We start from the raw sequence: 24,493 nt of genomic DNA, 5'->3' as shown, positions 1-24,493 counted from the left end.
GGGCACACCACTGTGGGAGGTGGACTAGCGCCTGAGGGGCTGTGTGTGTGTGTGTGTGTGTGGGGCACACCACTGTGGGAGGTGGACTAGCGCCTGAGGGGCTGTGTGTGGTGTGTGTGTGTGTGTGTGGGGCACACCACTGTGGGAGGTGGACTAGCGCCTGAGGGGCTGTGTGTGTGTGTGTGGGGCACACCACTGTGGGAGGTGGACTAGCGCCTGAGGGGCTGTGTGTGTGTGTGTGGGGCACACCACTGTGGGAGGTGGACTAGCGCCTGAGGGGCTGTGTGTGTGTGTGTGGGCACACCACTGTGGGAGGTGGACTAGCGCCTGAGGGGCTGTGTGTGTGTGTGTGGGGCACACCACTGTGGGAGGTGGACTAGCGCCTGAGGGGCTGTGTGTGTGTGTGTGGGGCACACCACTGTGGGAGGTGGACTAGCGCCTGAGGGGCTGTGTGTGTGTGTGTGGGGCACACCACTGTGGGAGGTGGACTAGCGCCTGAGGGGCTGTGTGTGTGTGTGTGTGTGTGTGTGTGTGTGTGTGTGTGTGTGTGTGGGGCACACCACTGTGGGAGGTGGACTAGCGCCTGAGGGGCTGTGTGTGTGTGTGGGGCACACCACTGTGGGAGGTGGACTAGCGCCTGAGGAGCTGTGTGTGTGGGGCACACCACTGTGGGAGGTGGACTAGCGCCTGAAGGGCTGTGTGTGTGTGTGTGTGTGTGTGTGTGGGGCACACCACTGTGGGAGGTGGACTAGCGCCTGAGGGGCTGTGTGTGTGTGTGTGTGTGTGGCACACCACTGTGGGAGGTGAACTAGCGCCTGAGGGGCTGTGTGTGTGTGTGTGTGTGTGTGTGTGTGTGTGTGTGGGGCACACCACTGTGGGAGGTGGACTAGCGCCTGAGGGGCTGTGTGTGTTGGGGGCACACCACTATGGGAGGTGGACTAGCGCCTGAGGGGCTGTGTGTGTGTGTGTGGGGCACACCACTGTGGGAGGTGGACTAGCGCCTGAGGGGCTGTGTGTGTGTGTGGGGCACACCACTGTGGGAGGTGGACTAGCGCCTGAGGGGCTGTGTGTGTGTGTGTGTGTGTGTGTGTGTGTGTGTCGTGTGTGTGTGTGTGTGTGTGGGGCACACCACTGTGGGAGGTGGACTAGCGCCTGAGGGGCTGTGTGTGTGTGTGGGGCACACCACTGTGGGAGGTGGACTAGCGCCTGAGGGGCTGTGTGTGTGTGTGTGGGGCACACCACTGTGGGAGGTGGACTAGCGCCTGAGGGGCTGTGTGTGTGTGTGGGGCACACCACTGTGGGAGGTGGACTAGCGCCTGAGGGGCTGTGTGTGTGTGTGGGGCACACCACTGTGAGAGGTGGACTAGCGCCTGAGGGGCTGTGTGTGTGTGTGTGGGGCACACCACTGTGGGAGGTGGACTAGCGCCTGAGGGGCTGTGTGTGTGTGTGTGGGGCACACCACTGTGGGAGGTGGACTAGCGCCTGAGGGGCTGTGTGTGTGTGTGTGTGTGTGTGTGTGTGTGTGTGTGTGTGTGTGTGTGTGTGGCACACCACTGTGGGAGGTGGACTAGCGCCTGAGGGGCTGTGTGTGTGTGGGGCACACCACTGTGGGAGGTGGACTAGCGCCTGAGGGGCTGTGTGTGTGTGTGGGGCACACCACTGTGGGAGGTGGACTAGCGCCTGAGGGGCTGTGTGTGTGTGTGGGGCACACCACTGTGGGAGGTGGACTAGCGCCTGAGGGGCTGTGTGTGTGTGTGTGTGTGGCACACCACTGTGGGAGGTGGACTAGCGCCTGAGGGGCTGTGTGTGTGTGTGTGTGTGGCACACCACTGTGGGAGGTGGACTAGCGCCTGAGGGGCTGTGTGTGTGTGTGTGGCACACCACTGTGGGAGGTGGACTAGCGCCTGAGGGGCTGTGTGTGTGTGTGTGTGTGTGGGGCACACCACTGTGGGAGGTGGACTAGCGCCTGAGGGGCTGTGTGTGTGTGTGTGTGTGTGGGGCACACCACTGTGGGAGGTGGACTAGCGCCTGAGGGGCTGTGTGTGTGTGTGGGGCACACCACTGTGGGAGGTGGACTAGCGCCTGAGGGGCTGTGTGTGTGTGTGGGGCACACCACTGTGGGAGGTGGACTAGCGCCTGAGGGGCTGTGTGTGTGTGTGGGGCACACCACTGTGGGAGGTGGACTAGCGCCTGAGGGGCTGTGTGTGTGTGTGGGGCACACCACTGTGGGAGGTGGACTAGCGCCTGAGGGGCTGTGTGTGTGTGTGGGGCACACCACTGTGGGAGGTGGACTAGCGTCTGAGGGGCTGTGTGTGTGTGTGTGTGGCACACCACTGTGGGAGGTGGACTAGCGCCTGGGGGGGCCTTTTGTGGCAAATTGCTTTTTGATGTAGATTAGTGCCGAGGGGCTGTAAGTGATGAACCTTTAGGTGGAATGCAGAACATCAAAAAGCAAAAAAGAATATCATTACTTACAGCAAGATGGAATTGCAGCTGTATATTGCTCAGGGCAAAAAACTACTACTCCAGCAAGATACAGCTAAACCCCCACTAGGTGGAGGCAACACAGGTGCAGGGGGAGCCATTCACACTCACTTCCAAATATGGAGGAGGTAATGGCTGGATGGTAAAACTGCACACTATAGAGCACTGTTCACACTAGCAGACGCACAGTCACAAAACCCGCAGCCTATTAGGTGACGCCCATACTATTAGATCAGGCGGGCTGCAAGGCCGTACCCCCACTGCGCGCCTACATAGGGACAGAAACTCTAATAGCAAGGCCTAACAAAAAGAGGCCTGGCTGTAATCCTGTACAAAAAAATATATGCGTTTTTTTTGTTAGCGTATATGGCCATAAGACGTAAGCCTAACAACCCTCGTCACGGGAACCTCATGCTTGTAGGTCCCTACACTATATATTATAGATCAAAAAGCAAAAAAGAATAGTGTGCAGTTTTACCTCCCGTGACGAGGGTTGTAGCTTACGTCTTATGGCCATAACGCTAACAAAAAAACCTCATATATTTTTTTGTACAGGATACAGCCAGGCCCCTTTTTGTTACTCCTTGCTATTAGAGTTTCTGTCCCTATGTAGCGCGCAGTGGGGGTACGGCCTTGCAGCCCGCCTGATCTAATAGTATGGCGTCACCTAATAGGCTGCGGGTTTGTGACTGTGCGTCTGCTAGTGTGAACAGTGCTCTATGCAAGCCACTAGTGTGCAGTTTTACCATCCAGCCATTACCTCCTCCTTATTTAGAAGTGAGTGTGAATGACTCCACCTGCACCTGTGATGCCTCCACCTAGTGGGGGTTTAGCTGTATCCTGCTGGTGTAGTAGTAGTTTTTTGCCCTGAGCAATATACAGCTGCAATTCCATCTTGCTGTAAGTAATGTGAATGCAGAACCCACAAAATAGTCTTCAAAAATGTACTGAAATTCTGATTACGGCACTGAACTAATAAACTCGTCTGAACAAAGTGTTTAGTTTTGGTACAAAGGCTGTCTGCCTGGAGAACGGACAGCACACAGGCCCAATGGTAACTTATCAGCTTTCTCACATGGACTAGTTTTCACATGTCTAAAGTCCATGTATTTAAGAAAAAAAAAAAACCCAAAAAAACCAAGACAAAACAACAAATTTCACCATGTGCGCTAATCTGGCCAGATTTACAAAACAGATTAGTGTATGAAAGTAGCAGGCAGCTTGATAAATTGAGCAGACCATGTGACCCTAGAGCAGGGGTGGGCAATCAATTTTCCCATGGGGCCGCATGAGAAATTGGATGGTTTTAGAGGCCGACTAATATAATTAACTCAGTTCTACCTAATTTACTACATCCCCTCCATATACTACACCTGTAATATACTACACCACTACACCCCCCATACTACACCTGTAATATACTACACCACTACACCCCCCTATACTACACCTGTAATATACTACACCCCCATATACTACACCACTACACCCCCTATACTACACCTGTAATATACAACATCACTACACACCCCAATACTACACCTGTAATATACTACACCCCCCCCATATACTACACCTGTAATATACGACACCTGTAATATACGACACCCCCATATACTACACCTGTAATATACTACATCCCCCATATACTACACCTGTAATATACTACACCCCCCTATACTACACATGTAATATACAACATCACTACACCCGTAATATACTGCACCCGTAATATACTGCACCCGTAATATACTGCACCCGTAATATACTGCACCCGTAATATACTGCACCCCGTAATATACTACACCCCCCATATACTACACTTGTAATATACTACACCCCCCATATACTACACCTGTAATATACTAAACCCCCCATATACTACACCTGTAATATACTATATCACTTACACCCCCATATAATACAAAGTAATATACTACATCACTACACCCCTATATACACCTGTAATATACTACATCACTACACCCTCATATACTACAACCTGTAATATACTACACCCCCCATAAACTACACCTGTAATATACTACACCTGTAATATACTACATCACTACACACCCATATAATACACTTGTAATATACTACATCACTACACCCTATATACACCTGTAATATACTACACACCCCATATACTACACTTGTAATATACTACACCCCCCCATATACTACACTGTAATATACTACACCTGTAATATACTACAACACCCCCCATATACTACACCTGTAATATACTAAACCCTCCCATATACTACACCTGTAATATACTACACCCCCAATATACTACACCTGTAATATACTACACCTGTAATATACTAACCCCCCATATACTACACCTGTAATATACTAACCCCCCCCCATATACTACACCTCTAATATACTACATCACTACAACCTCCCATATACTACACCTCCCATATACTACACCTCCCATATACTACACCTCCCATATACTACACCTCCCATATACTACACCTCCCATATACTACATCGCTACACACCCATATAATCCACCTGTAATATACTACATCACTACACCCCTATATACACCTGTAATATACTACACCCCCCCATATACTACACCCTCCATATACTACACCTGTAATATACTAAACCCCTCCATAAACTACACCTGTAATATACTACATCACTACACACCCATATAATACACCTGTAATATACTAAACCCCCCCATATACTACACCTGTAATATACTACACCTGTAATATAATACACCCTCCCATAAACTACACCTGTAATATACTACATCACTACACACCCATATAATACACCTGTAATATACTAAACCCCCCATATACTACACCTGTAATATACTACACCTGTAATATAATACACCCTCCCATATACTACACCTGTAATATTATACACCCCCAATATACTACACCTGTAATATACTAAACCCCCCCATATACTACACCTGTAATATACTAAACCCCCCATATACTACACCTGTAATATACTAAACCCCCCCATATACTACACCTGTAATATACTAAACCCTCCCATATACTACACCTGTAATATACTACACCTGTAATATACTACACCCCCCCATATACTACACCTGTAATATACTACATCACTACACCCCCATATAATACAAATGTAATATACTACATCACTACACCCCTATATACACCTGTAATATACTACATCCCCATATACTACACCTCCCATATACTACACCTCCCATATACTACACCTGTAATAAACTACACCTGTAATAAACTACACCTGTAATAAACTACACCTGTAATAAACTACACCTGTAATATACCACATCGCTACACACCCATATAATCCACCTGTAATATACTACATCACTACACCCCTATATACACCTGTAATATACTACACACCCCCATATACTACACTTGTAATATACTACACCCCCCCATATACTACACTGTATATACTACACTGTATATACTACACCTGTAATATACTACACCCCCCATATACTACACCTGTAATATACTAAACCCTCCCATATACTACACCTGTAATATACTAAACCCTCCCATATACTACACCTGTAATATACTACACCCTCCATATACTACACCTGTAATATACTAAACCCCCCATATACTACACCTGTAATATACTACACCTGTAATATACTACACCTGTAATATACTACACCTGTAATATACTACACCTGTAATATACTACACCTGTAATATACTACACCTGTAATATACTACACCTGTAATATACTACAACCCCCATATACTACACCTGTAATATACTACAACCCCCATATACTACACTTGTAATATACTACACCCCCCATATACTACACCTGTAATATACTACCCCCCCCATATACTACACCTGTAATATACTACCCCCCCCCCATATACTACACCTGTAATATACTAAACCCCCCCATATACTACACCTGTAATATACTACATCACTACACCCCCATATAATACAAATGTAATATACTACATCACTACACCCCTATATACACCTGTAATATACTACATCACTACACCCCCATATAATACAAATGTAATATACTACATCACTACACCCCTATATACACCTGTAATATACTACACCCCCCATATACTACACCTGTAATATACTACACCTCCCATAAACTACACCTGTAATATATATACTACACCTGTAATATACTACATCGCTACACACCCATATAATCCACCTGTAATATACTACATCACTACACCCCTATATACACCTGTAATATACTACACCCCCCCATGTACTACACCTGTAATATACTACACCCTCCATATACTACACCTGTAATATACTAAACCCCCCCCCCCCATATACTACACCTGTAATATACTAAACCCCCCCATATACTGCACCTGTAATATACTACACCTGTAATATACTACATCACTACACACCCATATAATCCACCTGTAATATACTACATCACTACACCCCTATATACACCTGTAATATACTACACCTGTAATATACTACACCCTCCATATACTACACCTGTAATATACTAAACCCCCCATATACTACACCTGTAATATACTACACCTGTAATATACTACAACCCCCATATACTACACTTGTAATATACTACACCCCCCATATACTACACCTGTAATATACTACACCCCCAATATACTACACCTGTAATATACTAAACCCCCCCATATACTACACCTGTAATATACTAAACCCCCCATATACTACACCTGTAATATACTAAACCCCCCCATATACTACACCTGTAATATACTACATCACTACACCCTCATATACTACACCTGTAATATACTACACCCCCCCATAAACTACACCTGTAATATACTACACCTGTAATATACTACATCACTACACACCCATATAATACACTTGTAATATACTACATCACTACACCCCTATATACACCTGTAATATACTACACACCCCCATATACTACACTTGTAATATACTACACCCCCCCATATACTACACTGTATATACTACACCTGTAATATACTACACCCCCCATATACTACACCTGTAATATACTAAACCCTCCCATATACTACACCTGTAATATACTAAACCCTCCCATATACTACACCTGTAATATACTACACCCCCAATATACTACACCTGTAATATACTACACCTGTAATATACTAACCCCCCCATATACTACACCTGTAATATACTAACCCCCCCCCCCCATATACTACACCTCTAATATACTACATCACTACACCTCCCATATACTACACCTCCCATATACTACACCTCCCATATACTACACCTCCCATATACTACACCTGTAATATACTACATCGCTACACACCCATATAATCCACCTGTAATATACTACATCACTACACCCCTATATACACCTGTAATATACTACACCCCCCATATACTACACCCTCCATATACTACACCTGTAATATACTAAACCCCTCCATAAACTACACCTGTAATATACTACATCACTACACACCCATATAATACACCTGTAATATACTAAACCCCCCATATACTACACCTGTAATATACTACACCTGTAATATAATACACCCTCCCATAAACTACACCTGTAATATACTACATCACTACACACCCATATAATACACCTGTAATATACTAAACCCCCATATACTACACCTGTAATATACTACACCTGTAATATACTAAACCCCCCCATATACTACACCTGTAATATACTAAACCCCCCATATACTACACCTGTAATATACTAAACCCTCCCATATACTACACCTGTAATATACTACACCTGTAATATACTACACCTGTAATATACTACACCCCCCCATATACTACACCTGTAATATTATACACCCCCAATATACTACACCTGTAATATACTAAACCCCCCCATATACTACACCTGTAATATACTAAACCCCCCATATACTACACCTGTAATATACTAAACCCCCCATATACTACACCTGTAATATACTAAACCCTCCCATATACTACACCTGTAATATACTACACCTGTAATATACTACACCTGTAATATACTACACCCCCCCATATACTACACCTGTAATATACTACATCACTACACCCCCATATAATACAAATGTAATATACTACATCACTACACCCCTATATACACCTGTAATATACTACACCTGTAATAAACTACACCTGTAATAAACTACACCTGTAATAAACTACACCTGTAATAAACTACACCTGTAATAAACTACACCTGTAATAAACTACACCTGTAATAAACTACACCTGTAATAAACTACACCTGTAATAAACTACACCTGTAATAAAACTACACCTGTAATATACCACATCGCTACACACCCATATAATCCACCTGTAATATACTACATCACTACACCCCTATATACACCTGTAATATACTACACCCTCCATATACTACACCTGTAATATACTACACCCCCCATAAACTACACCTGTAATATACTACACCTGTAATATACTACATCACTACACACCCATATAATACACTTGTAATATACTACATCACTACACCCCTATATACACCTGTAATATACTACACACCCCCATATACTACACATGTAATATACTACACCCCCCCATATACTACACTGTAATATACTACACCTGTAATATACTACACCCCCCATATACTACACCTGTAATATACTAAACCCTCCCATATACTACACCTGTAATATACTAAACCCTCCCATATACTACACCTGTAATATACTACACCCCCAATATACTACACCTGTAATATACTACACCTGTAATATACTAACCCCCCCATATACTACACCTGTAATATACTAACCCCCCCCCCATATACTACACCTCTAATATACTACATCACTACACCTCCCATATACTACACCTCCCATATACTACACCTCCCATATACTACACCTCCCATATACTACACCTCCCATATACTACACCTCCCATATACTACACCTCCCATATACTACACCTCCCATATACTACACCTGAAATATACTACATCGCTACACACCCATATACTACACCTGTAATATACTACATCGCTACACCCCTATATACACCTGTAATATACTACACCCTCCATATACTACACCTGTAATATACTACACCCCCCATAAACTACACCTGTAATATACTACACCTGTAATATACTACATCACTACACACCCATATAATACACTTGTAATATACTACATCACTACACCCCTATATACACCTGTAATATACTACACCCCCCATATACTACACCTGTAATATACTAAACCCCTCCATAAACTACACCTGTAATATACTACATCACTACACACCCATATAATCCACCTGTAATATACTACATCACTACACCCCTATATACACCTGTAATATACTACACCCTCCATATACTACACCTGTAATATACTAAACCCCTCCATAAACTACACCTGTAATATACTACATCACTACACACCCATATAATACACCTGTAATATACTAAACCCCCCATATACTACACCTGTAATATACTACACCTGTAATATAATACACCCTCCCATAAACTACACCTGTAATATACTACATCACTACACACCCATATAATACACCTGTAATATACTAAACCCCCCATATACTACACCTGTAATATACTACACCTGTAATATAATACACCCTCCCATATACTACACCTGTAATATTATACACCCCCAATATACTACACCTGTAATATACTAAACCCCCCCATATACTACACCTGTAATATACTAAACCCCCCCATATACTACACCTGTAATATACTAAACCCCCCATATACTACACCTGTAATATACTAAACCCCCCATATACTACACCTGTAATATACTAAACCCTCCCATATACTACACCTGTAATATACTACACCTGTAATATACTACACCTGTAATATACTACACCCCCCCATATACTACACCTGTAATATACTACATCACTACACCCCCATATAATACAAATGTAATATACTACATCACTACACCCCTATATACACCTGTAATATACTACATCCCCATATACTACACCTCCCATATACTACACCTGTAATAAACTACACCTGTAATAAACTACACCTGTAATAAACTACACCTGTAATAAACTACACCTGTAATATACTACACCCCCCCATATACTGCACCTGTAATATACCACATCGCTACACACCCATATAATCCACCTGTAATATACTACATCACTACACCCCTATATACACCTGTAATATACTACACCCTCCATATACTACACCTGTAATATACTACACCCCCCATAAACTACACCTGTAATATACTACACCTGTAATATACTACATCACTACACACCCATATAATACACTTGTAATATACTACATCACTACACCCCTATATACACCTGTAATATACTACATCACTACACCCCCATATAATACAAATGTAATATACTACATCACTACACCCCTATATACACCTGTAATATACTACACCCCCCATATACTACACCTGTAATATACTACACCTCCCATATACTACACCTGTAATATACTACACCCCCCATAAACTACACCTGTAATATATATACTACACCTGAAATATACTACATCGCTACACACCCATATAATCCACCTGTAATATACTACATCACTACACCCCTATATACACCTGTAATATACTACACCCCCCCATGTACTACACCTGTAATATACTACACCCTCCATATACTACACCTGTAATATACTAAACCCCCCCCCATATACTACACCTGTAATATACTAAACCCCCCCATATACTGCACCTGTAATATACTACACCTGTAATATACTACATCACTACACACCCATATAATCCACCTGTAATATACTACATCACTACACCCCTATATACACCTGTAATATACTACACCCCCCATATACTACACCTGTAATATACTACACCCTCCATATACTACACCTGTAATATACTAAACCCCCCATATACTACACCTGTAATATACTACACCTGTAATATACTACACCTGTAATATACTACAACCCCCATATACTACACCTGTAATATACTACACCCCCAATATACTACACCTGTAATATACTACACCTGTAATATACTAAACCCCCCCATATACTACACCTGTAATATACTAAACCCCCCATATACTACACCTGTAATATACTAAACCCCCCCCATATACTACACCTGTAATATACTACATCACTACACCCCCATATAATACAAATGTAATATACTACATCACTACACCCCTATATACACCTGTAATATACTACACCCCCCCATATACTGCACCTGTAATATACTACACCTGTAATATACTACATCACTACACACCCATATAATCCACCTGTAATATACTACATCACTACACCCCTATATACACCTGTAATATACTACACCCCCCATATACTACACCTGTAATATACTACACCCTCCATATACTACACCTGTAATATACTAAACCCCCCCATATACTGCACCTGTAATATACTAAACCCCTCTATAAACTAAACTACACCTGTAATATACTACACCTGTAATATACTACATCACTACACACCCATATAATACACCTGTAATATACTAAACCCCCCATATACTACACCTGTAATATACTACACCTGTAATATACTACACCTGTAATATACTAACCCCCCCCCATATACTACACCTGTAATATACTACACCCCCAATATACTACACCTGTAATATATTACACCTGTAATATACTAAACCCCCCATATACTACACCTGTAATATACTACATCACTACACCCCCATATAATACAAATGTAATATACTACATCACTACACCCCTATATACACCTGTAATATACTACATCACTACACCCCCATATAATACAAATGTAATATACTACATCACTACACCCCTATATACACCTGTAATATACTACACCCCCCATATACTACACCTGTAATATACTACACCTCCCATATACTACACCTGTAATATACTACACCCCCCATAAACTACACCTGTAATATACTACACCTGTAATATACTACATCACTACACACCCATATAATCCACCTGTAATATACTACATCACTACACCCCTATATACACCTGTAATATACTACACCCCCCATATACTACACCTGTAATATACTACACCCTCCATATACTACACCTGTAATATACTAAACCCCCCATATACTACACCTGTAATATACTACACCTGTAATATACTACACCTGTAATATACTACAACCCCCATATACTACACTTGTAATATACTACACCCCCCATATACTACACCTGTAATATACTGAACCCCCCCATATACTACACCTGTAATATACTAAACCCCCCATATACTACACCTGTAATATACTAAACCCCCCATATACTACACCTGTAATATACTACATCACTACACCCCCATATAATACAAATGTAATATACTACATCACTACACCCCTATATACACCTGTAATATACTACATCACTACACCTGTAATATACTACACCTGTAATATACTACATCACTACACACCCATATAATACACCTGTAATATACTAAACCCCCCATATACTACACCTGTAATATACTACACCTGTAATATACTAAACCCCCCCCATATACTACACCTGTAATATACTACACCCCCAATATACTACACCTGTAATATATTACACCTGTAATATACTAAACCCCCCATATACTACACCTGTAATATACTAAACCCCTCCATATACTACACCTGTAATATACTACATCACTACACCCCCATATAATACAAATGTAATATACTACATCACTACACCCCTATATACACCTGTAATATACTACATCACTACACCTGTAATATACTACACCTGTAATATACTACACCTGTAATATACTACACCCCCCATAAACTACACCTGTAATATACTACACCTGTAATATGCTACATCACTACACACCCATATAATCCACCTGTAATATACTACATCACTACACCCCTATATACACCTGTAATATACTACACCCCATATACTACACCTGTAATATACTACACCTGTAATATACTACACCTGTAATATACTACACCTGTAATATACTACAACCCCCATATACTACACTTGTAATATACTACACCCCCCATATACTACACCTGTAATATACTAAACCCCCCCATATACTACACCTGTAATATACTAAACCCCCCATATACTACACCTGTAATATACTACATCACTACACCCCCATATAATACAAATGTAATATACTACATCACTACACCCCTATATACACCTGTAATATACTACATCCCCATATACTACACCTGTAATATACTACACCTGTAATATACTACACCTGTAATATACTAAACCCCCCCATATACTACACCTGTAATATACTACACCCCCAATATACTACACCTGTAATATATTACACCTGTAATATACTAAACCCCCCCATATACTACACCTGTAATATACTAAACCCCCCATATACTACACCTGTAATATACTACATCACTACACCCCCATATAATACAAATGTAATATACTACATCACTACACCCCTATATACACCTGTAATATACTACATCACTACACCCCAATATACTACACCTGTAATATACTACACCTGTAATATACTACACCCCCCATAAACTACACCTGTAATATACTACACCTGTAATATGCTACATCACTACACACCCATATAATCCACCTGTAATATACTACATCACTACACCCCTATATACACCTGTAATATACTACACCCTCCATATACTACACCCTCCATATACTACACCTGTAATATACTACACCTGTAATATACTACACCTGTAATATACTACAACCCCCATATACTACACTTGTAATATACTACACCCCCCATATACTACACCCCCAATATACTACACCTGTAATATACTAAACCCCCCCCCATATACTACACCTGTAATATACTACATCACTACACCCCCATATAATACAAATGTAATATACTACATCACTACACCCCTATATACACCTGTAATATACTACATCCCCATATACTACACCTGTAATATACTACACCTCCCATATACTACACCTGTAATATACTACACCCCCCATAAACTACACCTGTAATATACTACACCCTCCATATACTACACCTGTAATATACTAACCTCCCCCCCATATACTACACTTGTAACATACTAAACCCCCCATATACTGCACCTGTAATATACTAAACCCCTCCATAAACTACACCTGTAATATACTACACCTGTAATATACTACATCACTACACACCCATATAATCCACCTGTAATATACATCACTACACCCCTATATACACCTGTAATATACTACACCCCCCATGTACTACACCTGTAATATACTACACCCTCCATATACTACACCTGTAATATACTAACCTCCCCCCCATATACTACACTTGTAACATACTAAACCCCCCATATACTGCACCTGTAATATACTAAACCCCTCCATAAACTACACCTGTAATATACTACACCTGTAATATACTACATCACTACACCCCCATATACTACCCCTGTAATATACTACATCACTACACCCCTATATACACCTGTAATATACTGCACCCCATATACACCTGTAATATACTACACCCTCCATATACTACAATTGTAATATACTAAACCCCCCATATACTACACCTGTAATATACTACAACCCCCATATACTACACTTGTAATATACTACACCCCCCATATACTACACCTGTAATATACTACACCCCCCATATACTACACCCCCCATATACTACACCTGTAATATACTACACCTGTAATATACTACAACCCCCCCATATACTACCTGTAATATACTACACCCCCAATATACTACACCTGTAATATACTACACCCCCAATATACTACACCTGTAATATATTACACCTGTAATATACTAAACCCCCCATGTACTACACCTGTAATATACTAAACCCCCCCATATACTACACCTGTAATATACTACATCACTACACCCCCATATAATACAAATGTAATATACTACATCACTACACCCCTATATACACCTGTAATATACTACATCACTACACCTGTAATATACTACACCTGTAATATACTACACCTGTAATATACTACACCCCCCATAAACTACACCTGTAATATACTACATCACTACACACCCATATAATCCACCTGTAATATACTACATCACTACACCCCTATATACACCTGTAATATACTACACCCCCCATATACTACACCTGTAATATACTACACCCTCCATATACTACACCTGTAATATACTAAACCCCCCCATATACTACACCTGTAATATACTAAACCCCTCCATAAACTACACCTGTAATATACTACACCCCCCCATATACTACACCTGTAATATACTACATCACTATACCCCTATATACCACAGTCATGGCCAAAAGTTTTGAGAATGACACCAAAATTATTTTTTCACATAATCTGTTGCCCTCTGGTTTTTAATTGTGTTTGTCTGATGTTAACATCACATACAGAAATATAATTGCAATGATATTATGAGTACCAAAAGGTTATATTGACAGAATGAGTTAATGCAGCAAGTCAATATTTGCAGTGTTGACCCTTCTTCTTCAGGACCTCTGCAATTCTCCCTGGCATGCTCTCAATCAACTTCTGGACCAAATCCTGACTGATAGCTGCCCATTCTTGCATAAGCAATGCTTGCATTTTGCCAGAATTTGTTGGTTTTTGTTTGTCCACCCGTCTCTTGATGATTGCCCAGAAGTTCTCAATGGGATTAAGATCTGGGGAGTTTCCAGGCCATGGACCCAAAATCTGTTTTGTTCCATGAGCCATTTAGTGATCGCCTTTGCTTTATGGCAAGGTGCCCCATCATGCTGGAAAAGGCATTGTTGGGCGCCAAACTGCTCTTGGACAGTTGGGAGAAGTTGCTCTTGGAGGACATTCTGGTACCATTCTTTATTCATGGCTGTGTTTTTAGGCAAGACTGTGAGTGAGCCGATTCCCTTGGCTGAGAAGCAACCCCACACATGAATCGTTTCAGGATGCTTAACAGTTGGCATGAGACAAGACTGGTGGTAGCGCTCACCTCTTCTCCTAATAAGCTGTTTACCAGATGTCCCAAACAATTGAAAAGGGGATTCATCTGAGAAAATGACTTTACCCCAGTCCTCAGCAGTCCACTCCCTGTACCTTTTGCAGAATATTAGTCGGTCCCTGATGTTTTTTCTGGAGAGAAGTGGCTTCTTTACTGCCCTCCTTGAAACCAGGCCTTGCTCAAAGAGTCTCCGCCTCACAGTGCGTGCAGAAGCACTCACACCAGCCTGCTTCCATTGCTGAGCTAGCTCGGCACTGCTGGTAGTCCAATCCCGCAGCTGAAACCGTTTTAAGATACGGTCCTGGCGTTTGTTGGTCCTTCTTGGGCGCCCTGGAGCCTTTTTGGCAACAATGGAAGTTCTTTCCTTGAAGTTCTTGATGATGCGATAGATTGTTGACTGAGGTGCAATCTTTGTAGCTGCGATACTCTTCCCTGTTAGGCCATTTTTGTGCAGAGCAATGTTGGTTGCACGTGTTTCTTTAGAGATAACCATGGTTAACTGAAGAGAAACAATGATACCAAGCACCAGCCTCCTTTTAAAGTGTCCAGTGGTGTCATTCTTACTTAATCATGACTGATCTCCAGCCCTGTCCTAATCAACACCCACACCTGTGTTAATGGAACAATCACTAAAACAATGTTAGCTGCTCCTTTTAGGGTATGTGCGCACGTTGCTTTTTACCTGCTTTTTACCTGCTTTTTTGCTGCTTTTTCTTCTGCGCTGTTTAATGCCAAAATGGATGTGTTCTTCTATTCAAGCAAAGTCTATGGGAATTTGGGTTTCTTGTTCACACTATGCTGTTCAAAATGCTGCCTTTTTGAGGCAGAACTTTGGTCAAAAACTCAGCTTTTCAAAGAAGCAACATGTCAATTGTTTTTGCCATTTGGGTTTTGCACTGCAAAGCTGAGTTTTTGACCAAAGTTCTGCCACAAAAAGGCAGCATTTTGAACAACATAGTGTGAACAAGAAACCCAAATTCCCATAGACTTTGCTTGAATAGAAGAACACATCCATTTTGGCATTAAACAGCGCAGAAGAAAAAGCAGGTAAAAAGCAGGTAAAAAGCAACGTGCGCACATACCCTTAGGCAGGAATGCAATGCTGTTGAAATGTGTTTTGGGGGTTAAAGTTCATTTTCTTAGCCAATATTGACTTTGCATGTAATTGCTGTTAAGCTGATCACTCTTTATGACATTCTGGAGTATATGCAAATTGCCATTAGAAAAACTTAAGCAGTAGACTTTGTAAAAATTAATATTTGTAGCATTCTCAAAACTTTTGGCCATGACGGTACACCTGTAATATACTACATCACTGCACCCCTATATACACCTGGAATATACTACATCACTACACACCCATATAATACACCTGTAATATACTACACCACTATATACAACACCCCCATATACTACACCACTATATACTACATCACTATACACCCATTTACTACACCACTATATACTACACCTGTAATAAAGCTACATCACTACACCCCATGTACTACACCACTATATACACAACACCATATACACCTGTAAAACCACACCACTACACCCCCAGTATTAGTCACTAGTCCCCCATTGTCCCTCCTCTGCTTATTAGTCACTACTTACCTCTCCCTTCTTATCGTCCCCGTCCTCAGGCACCTCCGTACAGGCCCCCCGCTGATGTACGGGCCCTGGCTGCGCCGATGCTGTTCTGCGAGGGCCCCCGCTGCTGCTTCTTTCTGGGAAGTCCAATGCTGTGCCGCTTCTTCTCCTGCCGGGCGGGAACTTTTGAAATGACACACGCGCGCCGTACTGACAACATCAGAGCGCGCCCGTGTGTCACAGAGAAAGTGCCGGCAGGGAACAGAGTAGAGATTCCTGCGTTCCGCTGCCTGCACTGACTGTGCGGAGCTGCAGGATCTCTCCCTGTCCGTCACGCAGCAGCCCGGCTCGACTGCACCGGCTGAAGATGGGCGGGCTGGTCACAGAGAGTAGGCGGGCCGGATGTGGCCCGCGGGCCGCCCCTTACCCAGGTCTGCCCTAGAGCTAAATGGATATACTCTGTCCGACATCCTTCTTATGCACACGAAGTCCCACAACACTTACAGCACTGCTACACCTGAAGCTCACAGCGATCGCCATAGAACATGACTGCCCGCTGTGAGGCTCAGGTAGAGGCTGAGCCACGACCAGTTGTGACATCACTCAGTTTAGCCGCGGCCACAGCTGGGCAGTCATGTTCTATGGCGCTCCCCGTGAGCTTCAGATGTAGCTGTGCTGGAAGCATCGTGGGACCTCGTGTGGATTATGTTGGACCTGCAGGGGTGTTTTGTGGGTTAATAAAGTGGTGAAAGAGGGTGCTTTTTTGTCTTTCATTTCAAATAAAGGATTTTTTTGGGTGTTTGTTTTTCTTTTCACTTACAGATTAGTGATGGAGGGTCTCATAGACTCCTCCCATTAGTAATCTAATGCTTAGTGGCAGCTGTGGGCTGCCATTAACTCATTACACAGATTGCCAGCACACCAGGGAAATGGGAAGATCCGGGTTCAGCACCAGAATTGGGCTGCTATTGTTAGGCTGGAAAGGGTTAAATAACCATGAAAGCAGTAGAAGGCGGGTTGGGTTGGACACTGCACCAGCAAATGGTAAAAGTCAAATTTTTAATTAAACTACATTAAAAAAAATACAAGAAACTAAATTGTGTCCATTGGGGCACCTAATGCGTTTTGGACCATAAACCAAATCTTAAAAACAGTCCTTAATCATAGGTTTTAATATTTGGTTTGTGGTCCGAAACATGTTAGTGCCCCAATGCACACGATTTAGTTTTTTGTGTGTATATTTTTTTTTTCTTTTTTTTACAGCATGCCTGTAGCAGGTAAGCTGAAAACACTTTTCCTATTATTAGGCTTGGAAGGGTCATGGTTATTTAATATCAAAATATCAGCCCCCAGTTGTCTGCTGTACCGTGGCTGGTTTTAAGGAAATGGGGGGGGGGACCCAACATCATATAATTTTTTTTTTTTAATTTTTTTTTTTTTAAATCAATTAAAATGAAAAGTGTGGGATCCCTCTAGTTTTTCATAACCAGCCAAGGTACAGCAGACAGTTGAGGGTTGCAGCTGCTGCTCCTGTGCTGGATATGAAAAATGGGGGGGGGGGGGGTGTTACCACTTTTTTTTTTTTTTTTTACAAAAATAATTGAATAGCTGGGCAAGCTAGCTATCGCCCTATTAAGCTATTATGTTCTTTCTTTTGATTTTTTTTTCTATTCTAGCTAGCAATTATTCTATTCTATCATATTTTGTTTCTCCTATAAAAAAGCATTAACAAAAATGCAGCAAAACGTCATGCGTTTTTTGGGCCACAAGTAGAGATGATCAAACTTGTTCGATAAAGGCTTGGCATGAGCCTGAGCTTGTTAATTCGGGCTCAGTAAACATGAGTGTGACGGGGTCCTTCTTTCAGATCACACAATAAACGGAACAACAGATGGGTGAACAATCCAAAGCATATTTATTCCACGCAAATAAAATGCTACACAGACCTCTGGCCACTTCACTTGAGTCCATGTTGCTCAGCTGTGGATAGTCTATGGTTCTTCTTGCCGGGACAGTCCATCAGCGTTCTGTTGGCTTCCACGCTTGTATAGGATGGAGAAGCTGTAGGGTTGTAAGGACAAGCTCCACCGCAGTAATCGTCCATTGTCCCCTGACAGCGGTTCAGCCATGTGAGTTGGTTGTGGTCTGTTAGTATTGTAAAGTCTCTGCCATACAAGTAAGGTTGCAGTTTTTTCAATGCCCATACAATGGCAAGACACTCCTTTTCGATGGTGGCATAGGCAACCTCCTGATCCAATAGTTTGACTGACAAAAGCGACAGGGTGTTCCTCCCCAGTGGCATTCACCTGGCTAAGAACTGCCCCAATCCCGAATGTGGACGCATCTGTCTGCACGAGGAACCTGCGCTTATAGTCCGGGGCAGCCAAGACAGGAGCAGTGATGAAGGGCGGTCTTTAGTGCTGAAAAGACCTCCTCGCATGCAGTTGTCCACGTCACATTCCTAGGCATGTTCTTGCAGGTCAGGTCGGTTAGGGGCTTGGCCAAGGAGCTGAAGTTAGGAACAAATTTTCTATAGTAACCTGCAGTTCCCATAAAAGCAAGTATCTGCTTCTTAGTCTGGGGTCTACACCAGTTACTAATGGCTTCCACCTTGGCAGGCTCAGGCCTTAGGGTCCCTCCCCCTACTCTGTGCTCGAGGTACTGCATCTCAGCCATCCCCAACTGGCATTTATCAGGGCGAATGGTCAGTCCTGCAGTCAGGATATGGCCAAGTGTTTAAGATGGTCCTCCCAGGTTGTGCTGAAAATGGCAATGTCCAGATAAGCACAGGCAAAGTCTTGACATTGTTTCAACAGTCGATCCACTTGTCTCTGGGAGGTAGCAGAGGCATTTTTCATCCCGAAGGGCATTCCCAGGAACTCAAATAGTCCAAAGGGAGTAATGAAGGCGGAACGCTCCCGAGCGTCCTCTGTTAGTGGTATCTGCCAGTACCCCTTACTCAAGTCTAGCGTGGTTACAAATTGGCACTAACTAGCCAATCCAATAGATCATCAATCCTGGGCATGGGGTAAGTGTCACTCTTTGTGGCATAGTTTAATCTCCAGTAATCGACACAGAATCGCGTTGTACGATCATTTTGGGGACCAGAGCAACAGGAGAGGCCCAGGGGCTGTGAGATGGCTGAATAACCCCCCAGCTGTTTCATCTCCTCCAGTTCAGTCTTTATGATGCCCTGAAAAGCCTCTGGGAGCCGGTAGGCCGCCTGCTGGATGGGGCATTGTTCGGAGGTTTCCAAATGGTGGCTGGTGAGAGTAGTCTACCCTGGCTTTGATGAAAAAGCAGAAGCCCTTGGTCTTAGTACAGAGATATTGTCCTTTTGTGTATCCAATAAGTGTGAGCCCAGGCGCACTTGTTCTAGGGATCCTCCCACTTGGGTGACCTGAAGAAGATCGGGGAGATACTCGTCCTTGGAGTTATCACTATGGGGCTGGCAGACGGCCAGAACAGGCAGAGATCGATCATGATATTCTTTCTGCATATTGATGTGGACAGTCTTTTGTCGTTCACCACTAGGGTCCAGGGCAATGATGTAGTTAGTGTCGTTAACTTTCTTGACAACCTGATAAGGGCCTTCCCACCTTGCTTGAAGCTTGTTGGCAGGGTAACAATAATCATGAGCATCTGTTCACATTCAAAAAATTCCCGGGTCCTGGCTTTATGGTCGTACCAGGTCTTTTGTCTGGACTGGGCCGTTTGCTGGTGTTATTTAGCCAAGGTAGCTAATTGGGTGAGACTGTTTCCGAACGCTAGGACATAGGGAGGGACAGGCACTCTGGTGTCTGAGACATCTTTCTCTGTGTTCCTTCACGAGCGAGGACCACGGAACGTCTGTCCAAACAGTAGTTCAAAGGGCAAGAACCCTGTGGACTACTGGGGAACCTCTCGATATGCGAAGAGCAGATGTGGCAGGTATTTTTCCCAGTCCTTTTCAATGTCAGCAAAAGCCCGCAGCATATTTTTGAGGGTTCCATTAATGCGTTCACATAGTCCCCTTGGTCTGCGGGTGGTATGGAGTGGTGCGAATGGCTCAAACTCCACAGGTATGCCAGAGGGACTGGACCAGGTCTGACATAAACCGAGTCTCCTGATCTGGTAATATTTCACTGGTGAACCCTACCCGGGTAAAGATGGTAACAAGAGCCTCGGCTACCTTTTACGGCTGTAATACTGGACAGGGTCACAGCTTCAGGATACCGAGTGGCATAGTCCACCACTGTCAGGATGTATTTTTTTTTCCCCGACCGGCTGTGGTGGGCTACAGGTCCTATGATGTCCACAGCTACACGTTGAAATGGTTCTTCAATTATGGGCAGGGGTTGCAGAGGTACTTTGTGTTGGGCCCCAGGATGCTGCATTCGCTTTCACACATCGCAGGTGCGGCAATAATGGGCTACAGACTGTGAGATGCCAGGCCAGTAAAAACGATGCATGAGTCTCTTTTTCAGTCCTTTTCCTCTCTTGGTGACCAGCTAAGGGGATGTGATGGGCCAGTTGGAATAGCTGTGCCCTGTACTTCTGGGGGACAATGAGTTGCTTTGTCGCCATGTCAGGGATGCACATGCCACTGGCCTTCGTGACATGATAAAACATTCCCTGTTTTCGTGGGAAGCAGTCTCCATTATCTCCCACATGCCCAGTCTCTGCCCTTTAACCTAAGGGCTGCCAAGGTACTGTCACCTTCTGTTTCTCTACTAAACTCCTTTCTATCCCAAGACTCTCCCAATGTAGTAGCAGGAGACGGATGGCTTACCGACTCTGATGGGGGTTGTGGTAGTTGCTCCCCGGTAAAGTCCTGATGTTGTCGTGCTTGCATTGCTTGTAGTTGGGTGACGGCTCCCACAAAATGTCACTGTATCTCTCCAATGTAATTTCCCAGGAGGATATCGGCAGGCAGTCCTCTCATAACTCCAATCCAGCACAGTTTTTCTCCATGACCATGATCCAAATGCACAGAAGCTCATGGTATATATTTGCGAGTCCCTCCTGCCAGGACAATGGGGATTCCAGGGACCTTGTGAATTTTTTCGGGTCGAACTACACGAGTGTCAGCGATAGTCAGGAAGGCCCCTGTGTTTCTAAATCCCGACACTTGGTATCCATCGATTAAGACATTCTGCAAGTGACGTTGCCATTGATCAGGGTAGCCTGGGGAAAAAAAAGCAGCAGGCCATACACTCCAGAAGGTATGTCTATGGTGCAGGGGTCAGCGTTACACACTAGTGGAGGTGGTGGTAGCTCTTCCTCAGACGGGATGGAGTGCACAAGATGCACTGGATGAGATGGAGGTGCATGGGGCTTCCTTCCTTGTCCTTGCAGGACAACCCGATTGCAGGTGCCCAGGCTGCCCACACCCATAACATCTCCTCCCCACAAGGCATGGTCTGAACTGTTGGGGCCCAGGATTGTGAGCCGTGGTTGTCATCGGTCTACGGTTGGTTGGAGGGGCAGATATAACTGAAGAGGGACGGGGTGCAGGAGCAGGCTGTGGCTTATTGTCCAGAAGCCTCCTCCATTGTGGTCAGACAGTATGGGCCTCATCAGCCAGGGCTGCAGCTCTATCCAAGGTGCATGACCTGCACTCTCTGACCCATTCCCGTATTTCTGAGGGACACTTGTAAAGAAATTGCTCTATAAAAAATATCTGCATAACGTCTTCCAGTGAAGGCATTTTCCGCTTCCAACCATCTCCGCCATGCCTGGGACATTTTATGGGCATACATCCTAAACTATCTCCCCATGGTGCATGGGAGGTCTCGGAACTGTACCCAATATGAGTCTGGGGTGATAGGATGGTATTCCAGGATAGTCTGCTTTACAATCTTATAATCCCGTTTTCTGCTCAGTCAATGGTGCGATAAGCCTTTGCCAGGCTTCCATTCAGGACTCCCACTAACAAACGCATCCAGCCAGAGTGGGGCACCTACGTCACGGCACACTGCTGCTGAAGTTCTTTAAAGAACCCTTCCACATCTCCGGAAGCCTCATGAAATGGCTTGAAGTCCGCCTGTGTAATCTGTACAGGCTTCCGGATCGCTGGGTTTACACTCCAACTCACATTACTCTCTCTGTCGGACTCCATTGCTTCTTGTCTCTTCTGTGCTCGGCGAGCAGCCTCCTGCTTATACTCCTGAGATACACCTGGGCCCAGAGTTGCTATCTGTTCTTCGAACCACACCAACCACTGGCTTTTTGGGGTAGGGATCCCCATCTCCAGTGTTTGTCCATTAAACATCTGGGAGGAGGTGGTCTGGCTTGCACCTACCAGTAGATCAATTAAGGTTTCTTTAGTCAGTCACTGGTAGTTCAGGCCCAGATCTCT

At 43.5% G+C, this 24,493-nt stretch overlaps 1 protein-coding gene across 2 annotated transcripts in view; it reads left to right on the top strand.

The window, feature by feature from the left end:
* The window catches only part of BLTP3A (bridge-like lipid transfer protein family member 3A), a 698,660-nt gene that overhangs the window by 13,089 nt on the left and 661,078 nt on the right, over positions 1-24,493 (top strand). The gene's annotated exons all lie outside the window — the stretch shown is intronic.

This window comes from Anomaloglossus baeobatrachus, chromosome 2 (assembly GCF_048569485.1).
Source record: "Anomaloglossus baeobatrachus isolate aAnoBae1 chromosome 2, aAnoBae1.hap1, whole genome shotgun sequence".
NCBI lineage: Eukaryota > Metazoa > Chordata > Amphibia > Anura > Aromobatidae > Anomaloglossus > Anomaloglossus baeobatrachus.
The sequence above is the reverse complement of the archived record's forward strand: the minus strand, read 5'-3'. Positions and strand labels throughout refer to the sequence as shown.